Source organism: Palaemon carinicauda, chromosome 2 (genome assembly GCF_036898095.1).
Source record: "Palaemon carinicauda isolate YSFRI2023 chromosome 2, ASM3689809v2, whole genome shotgun sequence".
Classification (NCBI taxonomy): Eukaryota; Metazoa; Arthropoda; class Malacostraca; order Decapoda; family Palaemonidae; genus Palaemon; species Palaemon carinicauda.
Genome location: NC_090726.1, coordinates 142,978,966 through 142,989,267, shown reverse-complemented (window position 1 = coordinate 142,989,267; position 10,302 = coordinate 142,978,966). Strand labels below are relative to the sequence as shown.

General features: G+C 41.1%; 1 pseudogene; it reads left to right on the top strand.

Moving 5' to 3' along the window:
* Nucleotides 1–8,185: 8,185 nt before the first annotated feature.
* On the top strand, nucleotides 8,186–9,964 carry LOC137620487 (zinc finger MYM-type protein 1-like; annotated as a pseudogene).
* The last annotated feature ends 338 nt before the right edge of the window (nucleotides 9,965–10,302 follow it).

Below are 10,302 nucleotides of genomic sequence, written 5' to 3'. Positions count from 1 at the left end.
ATGAATGCAACTGAGTACTTTATCATAGACACATCGAGTATATATACACGCTAGGTCCCGGAGAGAAGGTCACAAAATACAACATGTTATTTCTTGTCCAACTTGCAACTGGTTCTGTTAACAGTTAACAATGAGAAATAGTCAGACAGGTTGATGCAAGTTGCTGTCAGTGTGAGGGGAGAGCGAAGATACAAAGGATAATATATACAAAAAAGAGAAATGTCGTTACTATGTACGATCGTGTGACACACTGGTGGTACATTGCTCCCCCCCCTAAAAATGATATACTGTACACTTAGATTCAAAAGTCCGCCGACGTTCAGGGAGAATTGCTCGTCAGAGGTCTCTAGTGTTACCATGACAAAACAAACAAAGAGTTACATTTCTTACTACTTCTTAGGAAATAGGCGGAGCCTTGTCCAAGCTCAGCGAACGCTGGGAAATATTACAAATCTTGTTGCCATATTTTATGCTGTGGTATTATTTGACATCTCAACTATCCAATACAAATACACAAAACACACACACAGAAATTATATATATATATATATATATATATATATATATATATATACACACAGAAATTTTATATATATATATATATATATATATATATATATATATATACATATATATATATATACACATATATATATATATATATATATATATATATATATATACATATATATAAATCTAGAATCTGTATAAGCATGTAGAAATTAATGGAGTAGCATAACTTAACAATTCCTTCCGTTAACAGCTACATTAGATTGTTCGGAGATCAGACATTAGTCTAGTTCCAGTTTCATCTATGGCTCGATGCTGTAAAGTATTCATAAAAACGCCATATATGAGTTATACGAGCCTTGAGGACATTCACAGAGAGAGAGAGAGAGAGAGAGAGAGAGAGAGAGAGAGAGAGAGAGAGAGAGAGAGAGAGAGAGATATTACAGTAGTGAATGTAGTAATTGGTCACCATATAAATTGATTTCTAGAGATCCATGCATATCAGGAGAAATTTTCGCTTGATATTGCAATGTTTCCAATAAAAATCATTGTATTATGCTTCCAAAAACTCAGTTTTAGAATGCTAAATTGATTGCTAAATACTTTCGTAGTCCTTCAGATATTCATAGATAGGATCATTTTGGAATACATAAGGATAATTTACTGAAAAATATTTCCCAAGTCATTCAGATTCAGTCTTTAGTTCGCAACCCACTTGCCCTTTATTCATAGAAGTTTTTACTTTTCCTTTTCCGCCCGTATTTGTGGCTAAGAACGGTTGGCATTGACATTTAAACTAGAATTTTAAATATATACTGTAAAATCTTTGCTGTGTTGCTAATTCAATCTTTATTACAAGGGCTTTAATTTGCTTGATAATTACTGAGGCCCTATGACAAAATTGGAGATAGTTATCATCGAGTAGAGATAACGGGATTATTTTGTTGGACTTAAATGCTCATCCACATAATGGTAGATTCTGGAACAATAATAGCTGTAATTAGAGAGTCGTTGTCTTATGAGTGTTTGAAGGATTCGTTAGAGAGAATCCTTATACCAACATTTGTCCGGCTCGAAGTTATACTATTTAGTTACTATAGATCATTAAGTTCTGTAGTCCTCCATATACCACAAGTTTTCCAATTAATATGCTCATAACGAAAGTACTCTGTAGGATAATTTACCCGTTTGCTTTAAAATCAACCAAGATATCTTCGTTAACTGGAATAATTATAAAGGAATGTGATTGAAATTGTATAAAAAAAGTGAGTGAAATAGTGCTCAAAATGCCTTATTTTCTAATCCAGCTAAGGAATATCTCGTCTTGGCTTCACACAAATTTCAAAAGGTTCCAGGTTGGAATGGGCAAGTGAAGGTGGTGTTTCTTGCTGCTGCTTAGGAGAGATTTCTTTTCTTGAGGGATAGTGAGAAACTAGGAACTAAAATTGACGGCCTTAGATGAATACCGGCAAAAAAGGCAATTTTTCTTTAAAGATACCCAGGATGTTTAATAAACGAATAAATAAAGAATGAATGAAAGGAACACAAATAGGAACTTGATCATGGAGACTTACGCCTATTTGAATCACGATTATTAGAAGTCAGCGTAATCAATCTACGTAATTTTCTTAAGATAAAGCTACTAGTAATTACATAATCACTGATAACTTACAGCCAAGGTATTAGTGTAGGAAATCATTTTGTGCTCATGCCCCCTGCGCTTATATTTTTTTGGAAAATTAGAGAATATATTACGGGAAAATTAGTATTTCTTACTTTCATTACAAAATCTTGGGAAATTATGTCGTTCTGAGGACAAGAGACTTTTTTATATGATTTATCAATAAAGCAAATTTCTCAAAGGTTTTGCTATAATGTAATAGTGGTCTCATTTACCGCAATACAATTCCTTTTCGATTCAATACACTAAATTCTGATTGTATTCAAAGGGCTATGCAGTCATCAGTATTTACTGTTTCCGTCACAGATTATTTATTATGCAAAGTTAATAGTTAACTTTGGTTACTAATCAACCTTAGAACAACAACGGCTATTTATTCGGTTGCTGCTAGCTACTACAAATGAACTAATTATGAATTAGGTTAGCAATATTTCATGGAACATTAACGGTTATCAAATTAGATTGAGGCAATGATACAATATTTTACAAGTTGTATCAAGAATTTCTTAACCTCTTTCCACAACCTCTAAAATACAAATGACTTCCTTGTTCCCTCAAATTCTTCAGTGTCGGACTGCCCGGGGGAGGAGTAATCCCTACCCCTTCCAACCCCCCCCCCCCCCTCTCCCCCGCCACCTACCCATCCATTGAAAGTGTCTACTGGGCTCCTCAAAAGAATAGTAAAAGTAATTTTATATATATATATATATATATATATATATATATATATATATATATGTGTGTGTGTGTGTGTGTGTGTGTTTTGTGTATTTGTAGTGAATACTCGAGGGACAAATGATACCACAGTATGAAATATGGCAACTCGATTTATAATATTTTTAAGCGTTCGCTGAGGTTGGACAAGTCTCCGCCCATTTTCTTGAAGGTAGTAAGAAGACCAACTCTTTCTTTGTTTTGTCATGGTAACACTAGAGACCTCTGACAAACGATTCCCCTTGTGTGTCGGCGGACTTTTGAATCTAAGTGTACATGTTAAATACCCTATTTAACATGTACAGTATGCCCTGATCTAGAGAGGCGAACTGTAGGTGGGTCATATGGCAGGAGATAAGCAGGTTGTAGACGATCAATGGACACCCAGTCTTCTTTGCCACGAATGTTTAGTAGGAATGCTTTCGGATTGCGTCAGATCACAAGGAGAGGGCCTGTGTAACGGGGCGTTAGTGGTGACTTGCAAGTAGCATTGCGTAGGAAGACGTGCATTGCAAAGTGCAAGTCTGTCGGTATGTGATGCTTCAATGGGGGCTTGTAAGTCTGGCGGCATGGAATAAATTTTCCCACGACGTGACGTATGCGCTGGAGATCGTTGGAGGAGGTTGCAGAAGGAAAAAATTCGGCAGGGACGACAAACGGGTAGCCATATACCATCTCAGCTGCCAAGACATTCAGGGCATCTTTAGGAGTGGTCCTTAGTCCCAGGAGGGCCCAGGGAAGCTGAGTAAACCAGTTGGAGTCCATGCAGCAGAACATCAAAGCTGCTTTGAGGGTGCGATGAAAACGTTCAACCATTCCATTGGCAGAGGGGTTGTAGGCAGTTGTCTGATGTAGGGTGATACCCAGGATATTCGCTAATGATGTCCACAATTGAGAGGTGAAAGTGGTACCCCTGTCAGAAGTAATATGCTCAGGGATACCAAATCTTGCTATCCATCCTGAGAGTAAGGCAGATGTTGCAGTTTCCATGGGAATGGCTTCAGGCCAACGAGTGGAGTGGCCGATGACGGTAAACAGGTAACGAAGTCCTTGTGATGTGGGTAGGGGCCTACAACATTGACGTGAATGTGGGGGGAAATGACACTGAGGTTGAGGAAAAGTGCCCACTCCTGAATCCGTGTGTCGATGTACTCCTGAATCCGTGTGTCGATGTACTCTTGAATCCGTGTGTCGTTGTACGTTGGAAGTTTGGCAAGAAGTACAGGCGCGGACCCAATCCTTAGCATCCTTAGTAATGTCGTGCCAAATAAACTTCGTCTTCAACAGCTGTGCAGTAGAAAGGTGTGAGGGATGTAAAAGGCCGTGAATGAAATTAAACACCTGTCAGCGCATGGGAGCAGGAATCCACGCTCGCAGTCTACCAGTACTGACATCACAGAGTAGGGTGGTGTTGGAGTCGCCGAAGGGGACGTCTTCCCAACGGAGTAATGTGCAGGATGTCCTACAAGCTTGATACTCTGGATCCTGTCATTGGGATTCAGCCAAGGCATTATAATCCAATCCCAGCTGAACGGCAGCCAACATGTTTCTTGACAGGGCATCGGCAATGGGATTCATTTTCCCAGGGACGTGTTGAAGGGTGCAATTGTATTCAGCCATGGCGGAGAGATGTCGGCGTTGACGGGGCGGACCAGGCGTCAGACTGTCGAGTGAAGGCGTGCACCAGAGGCATGTGGTCTGTGCAAATGACGAAGGGCGTACCTTCTAAGAAATGGCGAAAGTGACGGACAGCCAAGTGCACCGCCAATATTTTGCGATCGAAAGTAGAATAACCCGATTCTGCCTTGGACAGTTTTCTGCTGAAGAAGGGCAATGGGCAGGGCGAGCCGTTGACCACCTGTTCAAGTGCTGCACCAATAGTGACGTCACTGGCATCAGTGGAGAGAAGGAGAGGGGCATGTGGGACGGGAAAAGTGAGAGCAGCAGCGGTTGATAGAGTATTATTTGCGTTGCAGAAGACCGCTTCTTGAAGGGGTCCCCACTTCAGGTCTTTTGGCTTGCCTTTGAGGGAGGCGTAGAGGGGAGCAAGAGTGGCGGCAATGGCTGGCAGAAAACGGTGATACTAGTTGATCATGCCCAAGAATTCCTGCAGTTCTTTGACGGTCGAGGGCGTGGGGAAGTTCTGAACAGCTGCTACCTTCTCAGGCAGGGGATGGACTCTTTGTTGGCGCCAAAGGTACCCTTGTGGTACCGGACTACGAGGCCGTTTTGTTGTAGGCGGTCAAGCACGATGCGTAGGTGACGGAGGTGTTCCTCTTTTGAGGAAGAGAACACAAGTATGTCGTCCACGTAACATACACAGAAGGGGAGGTCCCCTAAGATGCCATCCATGAGACGTTGAAAAGTGGCCCCAGCATTACGAAGGCCAAAAAAGGAGTAATTGAATGTGTGTGTACCGATGAGAGTGGTAATGGCGGTCTTGGGGATGTCTTCTGGGTTCCTAGGCACCTGGTAATACCCCTTCAGGAGGTCTAGCGTTGAGAAAACCTTTGCTTTGTTCAGGTAGGAGGTCATGTCGGCGATGTTTGGGAGGGGGTAGTGATCCGGTTCTGTTTGTATGTTCAGGCGCCCGTAATCCCCACATGGATGGAGGGAGCCGTCTTTCTTCAGGACGATGTGTAAGGGTGATGTCCATGGGCTGGAGAACTTTTGGCAAAGGCCCATTTCTTCTATTTGGGCAAACGTCTATTTGGCGGCTGCCAATCAATCCGGTGCCAGACGTCTGAATTTGGCGAAGACTGGGGGTCCTGTCGTCTTGATATAGTGATAAATACCGTGTTTGGCAGGAGCCATGGACGTTTAGCGAAGTTCTGGACGGAAAACAATCGGGTATGACATGAGGTGGGCGTAGGCATCCATAGGTGCGCTGATGTGGAGAGCGAGGTTGGAGGGGGCGGGTTGAAGAGGTGTCGACTAGTACGAGTCTGCGTTGACCAATCATCGGTGGCCAACATCGACCAGATGGTGGAAATGAGAGAGGAAATCTGCACTGAGGATTGGCAATGTGATGTCAGCAACGAGAAACTTCCAATTAAATTTGCCGTTTCCAAACAATAATGTGAGGTTCTCGTAACCGTAGGTGGGTATCGCAGATCCGTTAGCAGCTACCAGGCGGACGTCGGCAGACTTAGACAGACTACGTCGACAAGCACCAGTGTCTACCAAAAATTGCACGCCCGTTCCTGCATCATGTAAAAAGAAAAGATTAGAAACACGGGAGGCCACTGCCACGAGCGATTGTCTACTTACATGTTTTTTGGCCACTGACAATCCTTGGCTCATTTCTTCGCAGCAGCCCCGAATCTGGATTGGCAGTAGCAAAACTGCGGCCGATGGGCAGCAATAAGTGGCCGTAAAAGTCGTTGGTTGGGGTGCAAGTGAGTGGTGGGTGATGAGTGGCTTTGTCGCCGCTCCAGCATGTCACGGGGTAGGCGTGTGTGCCCTATGGCATTCATGTCAGCTTCGGTTGACGTTGAATAGGTGTCCTCTTCTTCAAGAATGGAGGCGTTGATGGATGTCTTGAAGGTCGTGAAGTGGCTGTCCATATTAGTAAACGACCGACATCGGGTTCGGGTAAACGGCGTACCCAAAGAGCACGAAGTAGGTTCACCTCAGGAGGAGAGACGTCTGCGGCAGGTTGCAGGTGAGCGATACTGGTCATTCCCTGAGGGCGAGCAAAGCCCTTTGGTCCCACAGCGGTTGTTGAGAGAGCTGAAAAAGCTTTGCTATACAGGCAGCTGGCGACGGCGAGTACTGCTGCAGAAGGTATGTTTTGAGGGCGTCATACGCTATTGGGGTGTCTCCTTGTTCACAAAGCCAGTTGGAGATATCCGGGAAGGTGTCCTCAGGTATGGCCGCGAGAACGTAATCTGCTTTGGCGGTTTAGCGAGTCATGCCTCTCCGCTTGAGCGAGTCATGCCTCTCCATTGCCGAATGACGAAAGTTTGAACTGGGCGGCGCCAACTTCCGTAGAGTCCGTCATAGTAACAGTGAGGGGGGGAAGGCGGGAGGAACGAATTGACCCCCGGGGTCACCAATGTGATGAGCCAAGAGTAGGTTGTGAGCTAAAGGCGAGATGAATGCAACTGAGTACTTTATTATAGACACATCGAGTATATATAGCACTAGGTCCTGGCAAGAAGGTCACAAAATACAACATGGTATTTCTTGACCAACCGGCAACCGGTTCTGTTAACAGTTAACAATGAGAAATAGTCAGACAGGTTGATGCAAGTTACTGTCAGTGTGAGGGGAGAGCGAAGATACAAAGGTTAATATATATAAAAAAGAGAAATGTCATTACTATGTACAGTCGTATGACGCAGGGGTGGTACAAGGTCAATACTTGTGTATGCGTTTGAGTGTGCTTTCACATAATATCAAAGTGCGTCTATATCTCACGCTCTTTATTTGTGTGTGTGTGTGTATATATATATATATATATATATATATATATATATATATATATATATGGAGTTAGCACCATCGTCCATAAGGGACATCAACAGACTCCGCATTGTTGTGTCTGTTGATGTCCCTAGTGGACGGACGTACTAACTCCAATCAAGTCTTTTCATTTCCCCTTCATGGCTATAATACATTTTATACTCATCACGTGTCAGCTTTCACGATTTCTACACACACACACATATATATATATGTGTGTCTGTGTGTATGTGTGTGTGTCTGTGCATATGTGTGTGTGCGAGTGTGTAAGCTCACGTTAACAAAACACGGTAATAAAACACGTAGCATAGTAAATAACACTATCAAGAAAAATCGAAAAGATTCACATTGCAGGTCCGACAGAAATTCAAATATCAAATATCCAAGGAAAGTCATAGTCCTCAGCCAGGGGATAATTCAGTAATTAGTATTTCTTTAATAAATACCTAGGCAGCTAAGCCAACTGAATGATTTACAAATTTCATTCAAACCAGTGAAGAGCAATTTGGAGATATCTTAAAATTTCCATTCGTTAACTGATGCTTGTTACATGTAATCCATTATAAATTATGTTCCTTACACGTACTGCAATCTAAGACTCAGCCATGATACCTGAAACTGGACCCACACAACCAAGACTAAAAATATATATCCAAAATCAGGTCTTTTCAATGTGATTGGTATGGTAGGTAGGAGTGGCTTGAATACTCCGTGACTAGTAACAGAGTTTACTGCATTGAATGTAGACTCTTTGGTGCTAATGTAGGACACAGAAAAATAGCATTTACCAACGAAGGTTTCAGTAACTGGAAGATGTATGAAAAAGCATTAAAGCATGAAAAAGGCATATACTAAGTTATTGCTATGGAAAAATGGCTCAATCTCAAAAGTTCACTGTTCCATGGTGATTTTCATGAACTTGATAGACAAATTGAACAACAGGTTCTTCACAATAGAGAATATGTTAAGGCACCATTGAACATTGCTATTAACATTGATAAAACAAACATAGCATTCAGGGGGCATGATGGAAGCGAAATTTCATTAAATATGGGTAACTTTCTGGAAATATTTGATTTGATAATCAAATAGTCCGAGAGGTTTTGTGACCTGAAAAAAAAAATTCCATTAAATGCCAGTTATACGTCTGGGTTAAGTCAGAATTATCTTCTCAAAGCTGAAGCCAATTGTGCTTGATGTCAAGTCATGACCCTTCTTTGCAGTAGAATCTGATGAGACTAAAGATGTTAGTTTCACTGAGCAGCTCTGTGTCTGCATTGGGAATGTCGTAAATTAAACAGTAAATGAGATTCATAGGATTCATTTCTTTGAAGAATCATGATGCTACATCTGTAGCTAATGTGTTGTAAGAGAACCTCCGTAATCTTCGCCTAAATATTAATAAACTAACAGCACAGTACTACCATACAGTATCTGTGATGAGTGGCAAAATCAGAGGTGTACGAGCACAAATCTGAGAATCTGAAGAATCCATGCTTTTATGTACCATATTCTGCACATAGATTGCAGATAGTGTCAACTCGCACAGGTTACTGCCTGCCAGAGGTAGCAGAATTTTTCCAACTTTATTTCAGCTCTGATTAAGTTCATCCGTGGTTCAACCTTGCACCATGATACATTCATAGGCCTCCAGAAAGACAAAATTGTCAATTCTTCACCTTCCTAAAATGTGTCAACACAGATGGGAATACAACCATAAGTCAATATCATACCCCTATGATATTTTGATGGATACTCTACATTTCTCTAACCATTGAAGATCTGGTGAAGAAAAAGCCTTAGCTAATGGATTCCTACACACTTTAGATAAGTTTGAGACAGTCTTTCTGTTGATTACCCTTTCTGAAGTATTTGATATTACAACCTCACTATCATAGACCTGGCAGAATGAGAGTACGGAACTTCCTGCAGCACTTAACATGGCACAAGAAACACTTGAAATTATTAATGACAAAAGAACAACAGACTGCCATTTTAACACCATTTTAGAAATCAATTGATTTTGGTACATTGAGAAACAGCTTCAAAGGGTTGAGGACCCAAAGGCCTACTGCAAAATGTCTCTGCATATTCCTATTTTTGACAAAATACTCAGTGAATTCAGACAAAGATTTGATGAACCAAAAAGTATACTTTTTGATGTAGCTGTTTGCCATCAATCATCTCCAAATTTCTGAAATGAATATGACTTGCAAAACCTTGCTGACCAGTACTCAATTAAAAGGGAAAACCTCCATGCAGATCTACTTATTGCTCAGAGAACACTACGGGATGACGTGAAATCTATTTCTAATGCTTGGTATAAATTGAAACCAATGAAGGAAGGTTTCCCAACACTTTGGGATATAATGCAATTTGACTTAAAACTTTCCTGTCATTAATACCAAATGTGAGCGATCTTTTCCTGTCTTGAAACTAGCCAAAACTCACCTCAGGGCATCAACGGGCCAGGAACGACTGACTAGTCTTGGCACAATTTCTATTGAGAAAAGTGTTGTGGATTTCCTTCATCTTGATGAGGTAGTGGATAGATTTGCATCTATCCCATTATCTTTACAGTCAAACATGTAAATCCACCACAATGTATTTATCTCTAATTTATTCAAGTTAAATGCAATCTACTTCATGTAATCAATGTGGTTTATCATTATATTCTTATTTCTTTTTTTTCTTTGATGAGAGAAATAGTTCTGTATTATTTTATCGTTTTAAACAGTTTCGTTCTTCTGCAAGAATACGTGAAAGTATATGTACAGAGAATAGTTTCATCATATTGTCTCAAGTAATATGCTACATATATAAAAATATGTAATACACATACAATACTCTCCTTTTCACTCCTGCTCATCCACCAAGTTTCCATCTAATGGTCACATTAAATATATCAAGCTGCTAGGGCTCCAGCAACC